Here is a 16,265-nt window from a genome sequence, read left to right on the forward strand (position 1 = left end):
TCACGGATTTTTGTTTCAAATCAACAATAACAACTAACATTACAATTAAAATTATTGAAAATTTCATTTTCACATAATTCAATATTCTGCAAAACACTTCTAAAACAAATTCTCACCAGCTTTAACAAATATCATAGCACTCTCACTGTTATGTACTGTACTGTACATTTGAATTAATAATTACATAAAAATTACAAATTATAAAACGAAATTTCTGCTGACGATGTCTTATTACAATATCGTAAAAATATAACGTTCTGAAAAAAACCAAGTAGAATTGATAATAAATAGTAAATTCATAATTCAGGAAATGAATAACAATATCAAAATTCACTTTAAGAATATAAAAAGTTAGTGAAGAAAGAAGATATAAAATATTTAAAATACATATAAATAAAATTTACCTAAGCTACAAAATTTTAATATAAAATAGTTAATTACTCTCATAAAGTATTTGAAATATAATAACAATCTTCTAAAATATCCACGTCTTTGCTGCATTTTAAACTCAATACACAAATACAGTAAAATTAAACAGAGTTTTCAGTTTTATTTGCTGTTCGCTCCTCATGTTATTATTGAAAGTATTCATTATTTTATTAAATCTCTTCAAGTAACGAAGACTTGAACGTGTGACATTATAAATGATAATACTAAATAAAATTTTGATGTATCTGAAAGCTATCGTCAATGTTTAATATAAGTAGCTGACATTTATACGTTTATTAAATTAAATTAAATTAAATATTTTTGTAAGTGTTAATTATACGTTTTAAAAGATTTAATTTGATTTATTATAAACGAAGGTTTTTCCTTCAAAACATATTTCTCATAATGAAACACTTTTTATTACTTATTTATTTATTCTAGAGAAACAAGTTAAATAAAATTAATTATTAATATGAAATTACTTTTTTCCTACGCTAATAGAAAATCTTGATAATTAATAATTGAAAAATTAATTAGATTTTTTTAGGTATATATAAATTAAATAGAAAATAAAATTGATCTCAAATACATGCAACGTTTTTGATGTTTTTCTTATTTCTGTTTAAACATGAATACATTTATAGTTTTTGAAGTTTTAGTTTGAAATGTAACTTATATTTAATTCATTTTATAATAAAATAAATTTGAAATCATTTGGAAATTCTTATATCTATATATAAAGATGTGGGTTATAAAAGAAAAAAACATCTGGCAACACCAGAACAGATAAGGGACCGAATATAAGAGAGCCAGATGTGGAAAAATCTATTCTATCTAATTATATCAAATTAAAATAATCAATTTTCTAGCTATTAAGAAATTCAGAGGTTATGAATCTGAAATGTAAACAAATTTAGCATTTATGCTATATTACAGATGGGTGATATCACGTTTTTCGAATTCGAATATTAATATCAGATTTCGAATACTCGAATATACAGATTACTTAGTGAAATTAATTACGTTATTTAACTTATTTAGTTAAAAATTCATTTAATATTTATTATTTAACTTGTTTTTATTTATTTCAATATATTAATAAAGTAAACCAAAAGTAGAAAGAAAAGCAATTTATTAACTCATCATGGTAACTAAGAAACAACGATTCCATGCCCATTATTAAACACAACACCATACCTTGCTCACACCACCTCACTCAAGGATGCTAAAATTTTAAATCCTTTGAATGCGGTTTGATAGTGTCGGATCTCTTATTCGCTATATACATATTCAAAAGTTTTGAGTTAGCCCCACTTTGAATACTTCTGGATCCGCAATTGTGACCATACGTACAACGCGATATCGGAGGTGTTCGAAGTATTAAAATGTATTTTTTATCAATGGAATATTCGCCCTTCTCTAATTTATTTAAGTAATTTTGTTGCTTATTAAGTACTAAAATGATTTGATCGAAAAAGCGTAAATACTAGTTTATGAATTTTTAAGTCTCATTGTTTAAAATTAGATAAATTTTAGATAGTTATAGAATGTTTATTTATGTGATGAAATATCAGTATATTTCGTATTTCTTTTATTTCGATTACTCAAATCGCACATTTCTTCATAAAGATCAACCACTTTTTTCTGTTACAATATGTAATTAAAACAAAACAAATGCTTTTTTAAGATTTGTCACGAAATGAATTTTTGCATCTCAAGATATTTGTATGTTGGAACAATTTTGATCCGAAAATTGATGATATTTCCACCAAATGTACACGCAACCGAAAACAGATTTACGATTTACGTGTCCAAAATACTAAACTAAGAACTGTGTAGTGATTGAAAGTTTTCTTACACACACATATTGCCATTCAAAACTAGAATTGCCTCATGTTGAGATGCTCAATGCAGGACAAGTGGACAACAAAAAAAAAAAAAAAAAAAAGGAATTAATGAAAGAAAATAAAAAATGTTAACGATAAAATTATGATTTGTTACGGATAAATTTAAATTTATCCGTAACAAATAAATTTAAATTAATTTAAATAATATAATATAATAATATAATTAATTTAAATAATTAATAATATAAATTTAAGTGACGAATAATAATTGGATATAACGCCGTATGTACGGATACTTATTGTTCATCTTCATTAACCTCAGCAGGATAATTCAAAATAAAGTTGTAGATTGAAGTTTGTAGTGAAATGAGAATTTTTATTGTTGGAAGAAAATATTACTATCAAGGAAGATTTTTATTGTATTCACAAAATCCTATACGTGCGTTCAAATTTTAATTGAATGTTCTTTGTCTCTATTTTAAAATTTTTAAAATCAGTTAATTTTTGAACATTCGTTTGAACAAATTTTTTCGTCTATAAATGTAAAGTAGGACAATTAAGTTTGTATGCAGGACATAGGACATTTATCTCAAGTGTAGGACTATCCTATCGAAAGTAAGACACGTGGCAACCCTATTCAAAACGACATTTCATTTAATGTGGTATTTCATTAATGCTTTAACTCACTCGTAATGATTGTAGAAACAATGATCAAGCAATAATTCACATTAAAAATAGATATCCTGAAACAGGTGGCGCTAGGAAAATTTGAAATATTCCTAGCACCCCCGTTATCTTAAAAAACAATTGGGACACTAAAATATCACGTTATAACTTTATTTTCTATTCCACAGGTATAAAGTTTCTATGGGACGTGTATCCCAATGATAGTGAAAAGATTAAATAGACAAATACTATATTAAAAAAGAAAGGAAGAATTAATTTCAAATCATCTCCCTTCAGTTTACTTTATGCCCCTTAAAGATAAATTACAGGGAAATAACTGTGTTAAATGGAACCAAGGAATAAAATCCGCTCAATTGTTATTACGTAAGGCATTAGACGTTCTTCTCGTGAAACTATATAATTGAAATTTGACTATTAACAGATCTGAGTTTCTCTTTGACATTTTATTCATTTATATAAGTAGAGACTTACCAATTACGAAAACATTAAAACCAGAAAACAACATTCCTAAAGAAGTTTATCTCGAGAGACAAGTTTTTTATTTAATGAGAATAAAAATTATTTTTTGCTAAATTAAGAAAAATTAATTTGAGTATGGAACACGAAATACTTGTACATCTTACATGAAATAGATTTTTTAACCAATACGGAAAAAATATTAAATAATTACCTATAGAAACTATAAAGAGATGAAATTAACAAAATTTACTGTAATGGCACTTTCTGTCTAGACGAAAATTCTATTCACTTAGTTTTTGTAGATAAATACAGAATGCGGGGGGGGATTTGCGATCCCTTTGGCAAATTAACAAGCTTGAAAAAATACTCAATCTACAAACAAAACATTTTTCATAAAATTAATAAAATTTAAAAAATGTCCAATGGGACCGGAAAATTTCAATTTAAAAACATTTTTATAAAAATCTGTATAAATTTTTTTTAGTTAAAAAATACTTTTCTTTTAGGAAACATTACGCCTCTAAAAATATTTAATATCGTAATGGAGATAAAAATTAGACAACTGGTATACGTAGATAGGCTAATACTGTATTTAGGCTACTCCAATAGTATGCACACTTTTTCCTAAAAACTCGTAAGAAAAAGTCGGAGTGCACAGTTTATTCGAAACAAATTTGATGTTACAACCAACTAATCCCACGAAGCTTCCATTTACTAAACATTAACTGGCTGACTTAGCTTAGTAAAATGGTAGTCTTAATCGATATTCAAAAGCAATATTATGAAACATTTTTGTGCGAATAATTACTTGAAAAAGAGGATAAATAAAGTAAGTTAACGAACATCTGAGACTGACTTTGCACAACTTTAATACGTATATTACCTTTCAGTGTAAATTATTGACAGTTTTTCATCTGAAACTCAAAGGGTAAACAACATAAAAAGTCCTACTTTCATTTAATTAGTAAGTTAATTCGTTATAAAATACATTACTACAAGTTGCAGATAATTTATATTTATCAGTTATATAAAATAATTTAATTATTTTTCCTCGGTATTTTAATTTTTTAATATCATGTGGACTTATACTGTAAACTGAGCGCCGCCGTATTGAATGCTACAAAACAGCAAGAATGATGATTGCTAGTGTAATAATTCAGTAAATTATTAATAAATTAGTGAAATTGTGTAATATATAATAAATTCAATTGGTCCAGTATTTCATTTTTTAAACCAATATCTTAAAAATGGATGCGCGAATTACTCGAGGCGCGGGTTATTCGAATAGATACTGTATTAGCGATGAAATTCTAAAATCCGTATCTGGTTAATTGCTCTCTACCTTTGTTATTTAATCAATATATTTTTGAAGAATGAGAATTTTCTTTGCTTGCTTTTCACACAAGCTGGTAATTCCGATTTGTAAAGTAGCGGTAGTCTAGCAGATATTAATAACTACCATTCAATCGTTATCATTTCACTATTAACTAAAGTTTTCAATAAAGCGTTTTATAAAAAGCTTGATAGATTCATAAATAAATATGGCATCATATATCGAAATCAATATGGATTTAAAAAAACACATATCAAAGGTTGATACCATATTACATTATAAGTAAACTGTAACTGAAATTTGACAACTTGACAACTTGACAACTATATTGTAGTAAGTGTCTTCGTAGACTTAACTAAGGTTTTTGTTAGTATGACATTGATATCGTGAGGAAAAAACTTTATTTCGTCGATTTCCACAGTTTGGCCTTAAAATATATGATGTCTTACTTAAAAAATAGAAAATTTTGAAATTAAATAATACAGCAGATAGAGGGGTTTCACAAAAATTAGTTTTAGGACCAATTTTATTTACTGCATATATAATATATATATATATGATCTATGTCTTACTTGTTAGTTAAAATTAGTAGTATCAATGCAAATAAAGGTAGTTATATATTATTTATTAATAAAAATGAATAATAAATATTAATAAAGAATGAATTTATCGAGTTTACTGTTTACACATAGACTACATTTTTAATATACGAGTAACTTAAAGCAGATATTTGATTTAACATAACTTTTTACTGGTCATTTTAAGTCTTCAAAAACCACAATGTTAATGTTACTGCATTTAGCGTCTTTCGATAGTGCATATTTTCGAGATTTAACACATGGAAAATTCGGTAATTGCATGCGTTTTTATTCCAAATAATGCGTTTTTATTCCGAAAAAAAAGTGTTGCATTTCTTATTCACATATTTAGTTGAGTTATAAAAGTTTAACGACTTATCGAGATCATTTTGTGATATTGCAATGGTGAGAGAACATTATATTTTATAGTTTTGGAGCCTTGCAACCTGCTGGACACGCAGATTGGTATAGAAAACGACGTAAGGCGACATCACGTCAATTTTCGAAGTTCATTATAAAGTTTGCTTCCAGGTAAAGATAAAAACCAACCAAATTCTGAACAGAAAACAAACAAATATCGTTTACTTTCAAAAGCCAACGTAACAGTTCATTATCTTTGTATAAAACCTGTACAAATACCGATAGTTGTATTACTGTATTGTATGAAATAAAGAATTTTAAGAAAGCGTGTATCTGGTAATATATGTATTTTGTTTCACTTTATCCATTCTCAATGCATTTACACGTGTATATGTACTGTACTGGCATAATCTTAAAGAATGTTCAGGTTTTTCGTATTGCGAAATTTAACGTATTTTTTCACCGGTTCTTTGAAAAACGTTATATCGAATTTCTACTGTAAATTCAAAATTTTTAAAATAGAACAAAACAGCTGCCACTTATTTTATGAAGAAAACATCATAACTACATCATAACTACAGTATATTAACTAACATTTTATGTAACATTGTTTCTAGTGGGAATCGACTCCCGGATAAACTGCATTTACTGAATAAACTTAATCAATTTTTAAAAATTATACGGGTTGAATTATACTGGCTCTATTTCTTTATATTATAAAAGAGAAATACACAGAAAAAATAAGTACTATTTAAGAAATTTTATACCTAAAACAACTTTTACTGTTATATTGATAATAATAAAAATTAAGTAGGTCTAAAAAGTTTATTTACAAAACCTTTTTTAAGATTTATCAAAGCAAGTTATTTTTTGTAATCAGGAGAAAATACGATTTTATCTTTCTGCAATATAAGTAACTTAATTTTGTTAACGTGATTTCTTTTGTGTAAACAAAATAAATCACGTTAACAAATTAATTTGAAAAAAATTATAATCAGCCTTGACGTTTGATAAACAGTGTGTTCAACGATCGATCGTAATTGATCTTCTGTGATGTTTTTCATATGCAGTATGTGTGAGAGCCCGGACTTGGAAAAAAGAATTTGCAGGTAAAAATTTAATTTTTGAAATTAAATATTGCTATAATTTTTTCCACGATTGTTAAAATTGTAAAGGATATGATTTTATCCCTCTGTAGATCACTTCCATTATAAGATGACACATCGAATGTGTCACCAGGAACTTGGCGACAAGAATTTGCTATTGGACATAGGCGTTTCAACATAAACAAAGAAGGGCAAGAGGAAACGGGGAGGACCCCCAGATAAAAGGCAAGGTCCCACGATGACACTGAGATTGTCGTCATCGTAAGTTCGATATATTGGAAGTGGTGTTCGTGCCCGATCCCTTTTGGATACCGCTTACGTAGCCGTCGCTAATCCTCCGCCTATCTTAAGGCTATGTCCTACGTGGCTGCGTCCAGTGACCACGAACGTGAACGCGCTACCAAGCGGAGCGGACAAACCGGTTCAAGTAAATGTGAATATCCGGAGTAACCGCGTTTAGCGTGTAGCGACCACCAGATGACGCTTCTACACGCGCGTGCAGGAAGCAGCTACCAAGCCAGTTTGATCGCCGCTTCCACTGCTCGCGCTTCCAACGAAGAAAAATGCTGATTTGAAGATGAATAAAAACAGAATAATAAATAAATTGTGTATATATGTTGTATGTACAGTCGACCCCCTATAACACGGGTTCCTATAGTTCGGATTCGTATATCATGGCAAAAAAATTGCGACAGTATTCGTACAAACATGCTAAAAAAACTTCTATAATTCGGTAAAAAGTCATCGCCGACTCGTGTCGCGACAGGATTGGTCGAATCTAGACCAATAGGGGATATTGTACAAACCGTTGAGTTTAAACGAACAGCGGACCTACTAAAAACCATTTATTATTTAACGTCCATAAAAATTATATTTATATTAATGATGTCTCCAAAGTTCAGCGAATTTTTCGCAGAAAAATAACTTATCAGGAAACACGCACCCGCCGTTCGATGCGCCTCTCCGCGATGAAAACAAGCTTAAGCAATGGCGTCGTCGAACGGTGCGCACTCGGTAAGTAATCCTACAATTTTTTGTTTATAGCATAGTTTATATGGATTATTCCCAAAAAATTATACGTACAGGTAGGCCTCCTACAACGCGGTACCTTTACGACACGTTTTCGCTCCAACGCGGTTGGGAAAATGCGGAAATTTTCTTACAACGCGGTTTACGATATTTAGAAACGAATTAGCTTTCACATAACAGAAAAATCGCAACGGATCACGTGATAAGAACCGCAATTCGGAATACAGAACTAAATGTCCTTGAAAACAGCTGTTTGTTGCTGTTGGCGTGTTATTTATTCTCTTGAAAGTTTCAGGGGAAGACCGGTTTCTAGACAGATGTGCATCAGTTACCGTAAACACTCAAATATATCACTAAATTTTCCATCATTTATACTGTTTCAATAAGTGGGGACAACAAAAATGGTCCAAAATACAGTATAAACTTCTATTGGGTGTATATTTTTAACAACATAGTGAAGAAAAGTTATTTTTTGCGATTTTTACTGTCCACAGAACTGATTGAAAAAATTTTGCCATAACAATGCCGAATGAAAAGAAAGGACCGTCGTTAAAAAGAAAATTTATAACTCTTCAAAAATAGAAATTTTGGATCGAATTAAAATCAAGAGCGGATAGCTGATATTAGTAAGTATTTTAATTTAAATGAGTCGACTATTCGGTCGATTAAGCAATCGGGAGAAGAGATTAGAAATTTGGTCGCATCCGGATCATTTATTCTTGCGAAAAATGTTGCTAGTCCGAGAGCACCTATAATGTAAAAAATGGAACAAGCTCTAATATTATGGGTAGAAGATATGAACAAGAAACGGTTTCCTTTAAATAAAACTGCACTTAAACACAAAGCCTTAAAAATATTTGATAATTTAAAACAAACGGGACAGTCGTCAGCTGAAGTGGCGTAGCGTGGGTGTCAGCCGCCCGGGGCGGAGGAAAATTTCGCCGCCCCCTTATTTAGGTATCTCAATTTAAAAGACTAAAATTCAGTTTCGTCACAGAATAAGTAATGAACAATTAAGTGCTCATTTCAATCGGTCCGAATCGTAGGTGCGACAAAAATATAAAATGAAATGGTTCAAATTTTTACAAGATATTATTATTATTTATTGTGAAATTTTGCCGCCCCCTAAAAGTGACGCCCCTGCCGCCCCCACTACGCTACGCCACTGGTCAGCTGATGAAACCAGTGTTAAATTCGTGGCTACCAATGGCTGGTTTGAAAAATTCAAAAAACGCCATTCAAACGCCAAGTTTTTCTCGTTTTAGAACCGAATCCCAGTTTTTGTATAGAGTTGGTGTCTCCTATAACGCGATTTCCCACAACGCGGTATTTTCAAGGAACGTACCTACCGCGTTGTAGGAGGCCTACCTGTACAGTATTTTGGAAATGTTGAGTCGAATTAGTCTAGAATCAATTAATTTTATGGAAGAAATCTTTCAAACAGCCGTAGTACGTAAACTGCACACGTGCCGGGCTGTGATTGGCTGGATTCGTAGAAATGGTTCATAAAAACCGGAACGTATCTACCGTGTTATAGGGGGGTCGACTGTACTTTAATTAATAATATTTTATGTAATTTAATAATTTCTGATTTAAAAAAAAATAAAACTTTTTTAAACTTATTATTCTATAAAGATTCTTTATATTTGTTGTGTATCTAGTTAGTGATAACAATTAAATGTCAAAATTACCGTTTTAATGATTGTCATCTTTTCCATAGTAGCATTCGACGAAGTCTTCTTGCCGCCATCTTGTAAACAACACGCGTCCCTTCTGAACAGAAGTCGCTGGCGAGTTGGAAGCGCGTACAAAGATTTTTTTTCGCCAGTGGTCGTTGCCACGTAGGATGTAGCCTAAAACATCCGGAGACTTTCGCACTTTTCCGATTCGTTGAAGCTTCTTTCGACCAACCTTGCGGACCAGCAGGACATCGATCCGCCGATTCTTTGATTTCCAACAAGGATCAAGTTCGCTTTACTAAGGTATTTATCGACACGCAGACGATTGTAAACTCTCTCTCTCGAGGTCAGGGATCCGTGATATTAACCGTAAGGGTTATCTTTTTTTCCCATATTGTGTTATAAAATTAGCAGCAAACTAATATAACTTGTGTATTATTGCTGTATACATAAACGGGTATTATTAATTGTTAAATTCGTAGTGGAGTGCACTCACTTTTTACGGTTGTCTCTCAGGCCATCTTCATCCCGGGCAAGCACCTACAAACGCGACCGCTTGCGCGTAAAAGCGAACACAATGGTTTCTGGGTCTGTCCAAAAGACACAGTGGTGTCAGTCCTGACAAAGTAGTCATCTCCAACGAGATGTCGACCCTTCGGTCAAATGGTGCCGAAGCATAGGGGCCCTTCGCGCATTGTCACGTATGATACTGTCTTTGAAAAGCTGCCAAATTTGCAACATGTCCTCAATAAACCTGCAACTAAAAAGCACACAATTAAACAGTTAGAGTAAGACAAAAGGTTGAACGCTCTCGATATCTCTGGGTCGTCACAATTCCATTGTGACTTGCTACTTTGAAGAAGGACGGGCCAAAGATAATTGTGACTTATGTTAGACCAGTGCATGAGACATGTGGAAAAATAAAGGTTTTACATAACTGAAATACGACAGTTACGAGTATTCTCTGTTCCACGAAGCTGAAAGGGATGTGTCTTGGGTGAGAAAGATCCTGTTGTGCCTCGTCGCACAACAGGATCTTTCTCAGCCAAGACACATCCATTTCCATTTTGGCGAGGAAGGCTAATTAATGCAGAGTTAATCGGGTTTTCCTGTCGGCGGCAAGCAATTCCTGCTTGTGGCTAGTCTCATATGATAACAATGCACCAATTTTCTCAGTATCTATCACACTGTGCCATAGGATACACCCATTTACAATGATACTGAGCTCTCACTACTAGAGCTTGCAATATTATTCATTGGCTGTTCAACAACGGCTGTAGTAACATCTTCAACAACTTATAAAGTAATAAGTATAGTTCCGGGATGTCCAGTTTCCTCGAATTAAATTATCATACATTCTCACGAAGTATGTGGTTTCAATGGTCCTCGGCGTAAGATCTCATGAAAGCCAAATTTCTGAAGTGCAGCCGCATTATTGCCGTTGTTTTAACAAAACGACTTCACAAGAAATGCGCGCTCTGATCAGGTGATGGCAGTGTAGCTGATTAGAATGACATTTAATAAGATGTAATGGCCACTTTTATATCCAAAACTGAGCTACAACTTATGCAAAGAACGGATTAGTAAGAGTCTGCTGTGCTGTACAGTACATCAAAAATCATACTGTTCACAAAGGAATCTTCGTATAAAATTGATTTTACTTTTCATTGCTAATGTTTATTTATTTTATTATTTATATCCTTTAATTTTATTATGAGAATTTACAATGAAAAACTTATATTCTCGATGAATATGATGAGTATTCTCATTTTTAGAAGAGCTTCGTTCTATGAAAGCTATAAACCGTGAACATACATCCCTGCGAAACGATGTCAAGATAATAGTAGTGTCAAATATTGGTACAGTGTTTAGATGTTCGTTATTTATTAAAACATGTCAAAATTATGAAAATTGATATATTTTAATATACAGTAATATTTTGAACAATTAATTTATTACTAAAAATATTTTCACAATAATTGCAATTATTACCAACAGAACCTATGAAACATTCATAATAAAATCACAGATCTTAAACTTTTCGAGATAATCAATGAAAAACATTGAAATCCTCATTTCATCTTTGTTGGACCAGTTTAATTAAAATGATTGGCATTCTCTTTTTTGAGGAATGCTTTCTGCTATTTTTTAAATCATAAAACGATTGTGGTCTTTCTACTGACGAATTTCTAAAATAGAAAAATTGTTCGGCGGTAGCTTTCTACCATGTTCTTTGGTGGTGGAACCTTTACTAACAAAAACGAGGAGGGAAATTTGCTTTCATGAATAAAAAATCTGCGAAATACGGTATAGCGAGTAAAGCTAAAAATCTTAAATATCCATTTATAAATTAAAATTAAAATGATAATCCTAAATGGTGCACCGAATAGAAAATTAGTTTCGTTTTCGCTTTTCGGGTGCTAATGGTGAAAATCGGAAATGAAGTTAATTAGCGTTACGTAAAATTCGGTAGTTAAGGCCACTTTTGACAATTTTTTTTTCAATTTTTGGAATGTTTTTTAGGTCCCAAATTTTTTCAAAATTTTTTGCCCGAGCGAAAAATTTTTATCGCGATTTAAATGAGCCTTTGATAAGGCTCGATTAAATATGTACTATGTAATATGACAGGGGTGGCCAACCTGCGGCTCGCGAGCCGCATGCGGCTCTTTGAATGATTATTTTTGGCTTTCGATAAATGTACCCGAGTTCCCTTTTCATTTTTGTGTTATTATAATTTAAAAAATTATTATTGTTCCGTATGTGTTTCAAAATGTCTTTTAAATTACTAACAACAAATATGAAAGATTAAGTGCAACGTTGTAACAAATTTCATTTCCGTCCAAGTTAAGAATGATATGACTCATGGAAAACTGCGCGAACGAACATAAACAGTGGCATAATCGTCCATTATCGACCGACTCCAGACCGATTTTGAATTTGTAAACTGTCATTGCAATGGACAGCTGACATTGTGCTCTGGAAGAAACAATTTGTATCACTCTTGCTACGGATATAATTCTGGAATTTTTGCATACCTTTTTAATACGTATTTAATTGCGGCTCGCGAAAAATTTCAAATTTTGAAAAATGGCTCGGACTATCAAGAAGCTTGGCCACCCCTGTAATATAATCTCATTTCATGTTGGTTTGTGTATCAGCAGATACCGCGCAAAACGAATCTCCAAGTAAACATTCAAAGAATCACAGTAATAATCAGATTAAATTTCTCTTAGTAACTGAAAATTATACATTTATCATTTACTTAAATAATAATCGAACAAAACTATAATGTAAATGATTTACTTAAAATTTTAGAATATTTCAAATTATCTGCAGATCTTACTGTTTCTCTGTGATAAAACTTATTTAATATTCATCGTTTATTTTTCTCTCCAAAATTTTTATTGTTATAAATAAAACCTTTAAACACAATAACAAGTCAACAAAAAAACTACTGAAATCATGTTTAATCCCATTTTATTCTTATTTTTCTTTTATAATTTTATCGGTTTTATTATCAAAAATAGCTATAAAAGCAAAACATGAATCAAAAATATTTTACAATGTTATCTTTTCTTGTCAATACAGCTCCTTTCTATTAAAATATTGAGAAAAAAATTACAAGTAGGTTACGAAAAGATATTCTACAACTATTGAGTCTTAAATTCTTTACAATAAATTTCAAAATTCAATAAAGATTTTCTGGTTGAAAATTGTCCAGCATATCACACAAGAAATCGAAATGTCATAGGGCAAGGAACGTCAAATTAATAATACTAGGATTTTATCAGAAGAGTATATTAAATTCTGTACAATGTTTCGCTAAAATAAGTTAAAAATCTACTTATATCCTAGTTTAGCATTAAGCAATCGATGACAAAAACAATCAGTTTACAGTTACCAATTAAACACTAGTATATTGAAGATACAATTTCTATTAATCGGCATTATAATTAAATTTTCATCGTTGGGACAGGATCAGAGTGGTTACGTTAATAAAATTAATGAAATTGAATGAAAAATACATTTGTTACAAATTCCGTAATGTAAAAGAACATATTCTCAAGTATGTTTTTTAACATTACAAATACTGTTTGAGACTAACAAGTGATCGAATTTAATGACTTTTTGTATAAATTCGTATTATTCTATGATGTTTGGTAGTACATAATTTATTTGCATTAATTTGCTATAATTAAATACAGTTCTAAATCGTATTAAATTTACTTTTACCTAAGTCTTATTAGTGTAAACACCGAAAGCAAACTAACAAAATTTGATCGGATTAGCGAAAATTAAATTAGTTTCGGCAGTCTTTTGAATGGATTGTTGTAAGTTTGTGACTAACTATATATTATTATTATTGATTTAAGATTTTTGTATTTATCTTTTGGCATCTAATTTTACATAGCCTATAGACTTGTATATAATTTTTGTATCTTGCATATTAACGTGTTTATATACATAATTAAAATGTTCATTAAACTGTTTAAAATTATCATTTATTATTCACATAAAACATTATAATTTATATATTGTTTTATAATGTTTTATTTTAGTTTGTGAAGTTACAAGAAATCAATAAATACTAGCAGGAATCTGCCGAAATAGACAGTTTTATTCAATTAAAATACAATTAATGAGCTCGTTTAAAATTTGGCATTTTACGCAAATTATCGGTTCAGCTCCAAGCCCATCTGCAGATGATTCGCACCTTCCTGTCTTCGGGCACCATCGGCTTCTTTTAGTTTTGCATCCTGGTATCAGGGTGGCAATTTGGCATTCTTAAAGTAACTCGACTTCGACTGACTGAGCTTCGGATAAATTGTGACGATAGTGGCGGTCGCATCGTGCAATTACCTTGTCCTGAATGTCCTGAGTCAGATGTTCAAGTTTACTATTCTTTATAAGTTTGTCGAGAAACCTATCAATCGGACGAATTTGACAGATGAAATCACCTTTTGGTCTCATCATGGAATAACCGTAAAGTAAAAACAGAGATTGGCGCAGTAATATTGATAAAACTGATTTATTTAAAAAATCCATGTATTATCTCTTTTTAGTGTTGAAAAGCACAATACATGCGTTTATTTTACTAATACGCACTTTTTTTTATTACAGATTCCAAAAATCAAAATAGTTTAGTTCAAAAATTAAATAGATAGCGTAAGTGTTTATATATATTCATGTTAAAAAAGAATGCAAAAAGTTTAATTGATTAACTTTTACTTAACAAAAAACAGCAGAAATTCAGAATAGGGATGAGTAACTGAAAAAACTATGTAGCTAGTTGAAGTGCCAGCTCCTGACATGTTTGTCCCGTAGACTTAACATTGTATCTTTGCCACTCCAAAATGCCTGAACAGTTTTGAATTATCATTTACGTTTGCAATGAACTCGTCTACAGGGGAAGAGCTTTATTTTGATATCTGCACCATTGATTGTACTCTCGGCCGTTCTGTCAAACGAAAATGGACAGTAAGTTATTTGATTTCCAAATTAATATATAGACATTGATAAGTTTGATTTATTTGGTTATGGAAACGCGACACACGGGCGATCTGCCGAGGGAGGAGAATCTCCCTGAGGTCTTTTATGAGAAATAGACATTATTTAGGTGTTACTAACGTGAAGAAAAAACGGAAAACATCACGTGGCCAATCTGTTGGCGAGGCGCGAACACACGACCAACCAGTGTTAGATTGTTTTATCCAATCGGCCACTAGCGGGCTAGATATAGATAAAATTTTGATGTTAAATCTAAATATAAATAAATATTTACTAAAAATATTTCAAAGCAAGAATAATCTGATTAAAATATCTTATATTTATAAATAAACATTTTACTATTCAGATAATACTCGTATAATTAAGTTTTCTTTTATCACATCTTATGCAAACTTTAATAAATTACAGTATTACTAAATGTTTCGTATACAACAGTCAGTTTGTTAGCAAAATTTAACTTTTTACTAATAGATACAGTATTTAGTTATTTTATTTTACAAAATGGTGGTATGAAATTTAAAATTTTTTCATCATCCGACTTTTAAAAAATTAATAAATAAAGCCAAGGGTAATTCTGTATCACATTGCAAAATTGTAATCGTCCGACACTTGTCAAATAGCTGACAATTATACTTACGAAGAAAATAAAAGAACTTCCATCCATTATATCGTTCCAAAAATATTTCTAATCTAAATGTGGTGCATATTCACGTATCTTCGACTATAAATTATTAGAAACTTGAAATTTCCGGAAAGGTAAAGGCCATTTTAAAAGGGGCCGGTTCTGGTAGGTGTAAAATGCGTGTATGCATGCAGGCGGCCAAATTTCTGGATCAGCCGATAGTACACTCCTTAAATTAACCCCTAAGCCCGAGATATCTCGGGCAAGTTCCATAGCGTTACAGAGAACTCAGTCCTTTCGGTCCCCCAATTTGTTTTTTTGGATTTTTAGAATGTTTTTTAAGTCTCCAAATTTTTTCAAAAATTTTTACCCGCGCAAAAAAATTTTATCGCGATTTTAATCAACCTTTAATGACGGGCGATTAACGCTTAATTGTTTTTAATGCGATTTTTTAAATCAAATTTAATTAATCGTTCTAAAGTTGTAGTGCACGGATTTGACTTCGGTAAAGTTATTTAAAGCTACTTTCTGATGTCAAAAACGACCTCCAATAGTTTTTAAAATTTTTAAATTAATATATTTTATTATATATACGTTTAATTAAGTCGGGGGTCGGAAATCGGAATAA

This window comes from Centruroides sculpturatus, unplaced genomic scaffold (assembly GCF_000671375.1).
Source record: "Centruroides sculpturatus isolate CEXI.00-Female unplaced genomic scaffold, Cexi_2.0 scaffold216, whole genome shotgun sequence".
NCBI lineage: Eukaryota > Metazoa > Arthropoda > Arachnida > Scorpiones > Buthidae > Centruroides > Centruroides sculpturatus.